The sequence below is a fragment of the Gossypium arboreum genome, chromosome 8 (genome assembly GCF_025698485.1).
Source record: "Gossypium arboreum isolate Shixiya-1 chromosome 8, ASM2569848v2, whole genome shotgun sequence".
In the NCBI taxonomy this organism is placed as follows: Eukaryota; Viridiplantae; Streptophyta; class Magnoliopsida; order Malvales; family Malvaceae; genus Gossypium; species Gossypium arboreum.
The window spans coordinates 79,510,430-79,512,406 of NC_069077.1; positions in this window are offsets into that span (position 1 = coordinate 79,510,430).

Sequence of the window (1,977 nt, forward strand, 5' to 3'; positions counted from 1 at the left end):
TCCATTTTCCTTCCACACGGCTGTACCTGTGACAGCCTTAATTTGGCCCTAGTCGAAAAGTGGTTTTGGGATCACAAAACGTAGTCACAAAAATAATTAAATGTTATATTCTGTGTTTATTATATGTGAAAGTGCATGTGTGAAAATTTCATGCTCTGATTTTGTCATTTGAGAGTAAAATTATGAAATAGGACCTATGTGAAAATTTCTGAAAATGCTATAGGCCAAATTGTAGTGGCCAACTAATTTGTAGTGTAAAATAGGAGGATTTGCATTTCAAACCTCCCATTTTACATGTAGTGGCCAGCCATCATGTTGGTGGTAGACAACATGTGCAAATTTTTTTATTGAAATTATGGCATGAGTATGACACAAATATTATATGCCATTTTGTGTCATAAATTGTTGGGTAATTAGAATAATAAGAGTAACAAAAGGAAGTGAAGGAAAAGTTTTGTCCATCCTTGTTCATGGTAGCCGAAAATGGAAGAGAAAGGAGAGGAAAAGAGCTCTTGAATGTTCGGTCACTTGGGGAAGAAAATCCAAGGTAAGTTCATGGTGATTTGCTTCTATTTTGATGTTCATGGGTTTTTCTTGTTTCTACCTTAACCCATGAAGGATATTTTTGATATTTGGTTGTGTTGTGAGCATTCGGTCATGAATGGAAATGAGAGAAATGGTTGTTGTTTCATGTTATTTTGATGAAAAATGGAGAATAGATGAAGTTGAGCCAAGCAAATGAGCATGCATGTGCCTTAGATGCTAAGGGGAAAAATCGGCTAACATGTTGTGTGTATTATGGCCGAATGTGAACTTGGATAATATTGAGCAATGTTGTGCTTTAAAATGATGAAAGGAAGATTATGCTTAAGTGAAGTTATAAGTATGTGATGATTGATTTGTGATATGCATGTTTAAATAACATGCATGAAAGGTATGTGTGAAAGAGTGAATTGGTAATATATCTGCTTGGGACAGCAGCAGTAACGTGATTTTGGAAAATCACCATAAATTGTGGGAGATGAGTTAGAAGCTGAATAAATTATGTAATTAAAGATTAATGAGTCTATTTTCTTGTAAAAGAAACCGTGTAAGCAAAATAATTTCCGATGATGAGATAATTGAAGTGATGTGGGACAGGGCAGAATAACTTCTAGATCCCCTATTCTGTATTTATAAAATCATTATAAATTGTAAAAAAATGGTTATAAGATGAATATTATATTATTAGACTCCTTAATGAGTCTAGTTTCAAATGAAATAAACGAGAACATATTTTGAATTTTTTACAATGAGAAATTTGATTCATAGTGAAGAGTCGTCAGATTAGTCAAACAGTGAAATAAGGGAAACTTTAAGAAAAATCTGGTATTGATTGGACGAAACAAAAATCCTGAAAATTTTATGGGAAAAATATATATGGGTCTATTTTCATAGAAAATTAACGGAACTTGATTTGGAGTTTCGTATCTCTAGTTATAAATGATTTAGTCACTGTTGCTCAGGAAGATAGGTTGCAGTGAAATTATGATTATGTGGTAAACATTGACAAAAATTTGTTATTGAGTTGCTTATTGATTTCTTATAAGCTTACTATGATCAGTAGATGTGAAAGTTGAATATATATATATATATTATATTTTGAAAGTGATGCTTGAATAGTCGAATAATGACTAGTTTAAAATCTTTAAATTTTAAGCTCAAGAGCATAGAGGGGCAAATTCGGATAAGAGAAAAGAGAAAGTAATCGAATAGCCGTTGTAATCATTCGGAAACATTCGAGGTAAGTTCTTAAGTGTTTAAGCTTGATTCCTTTTTATATGCCCAAGAGTTAAATTAATATGGTAAAGGGAATGTAAATTTTATTTAGTTAATGTGCCGAATATGTAATAATTTAAGGCTATAAGCTGATTATGGCTATTATGCTTAAGTTGAATTGGATTTGGAAATTTGATGCACTAAATGAGTGTTACAATG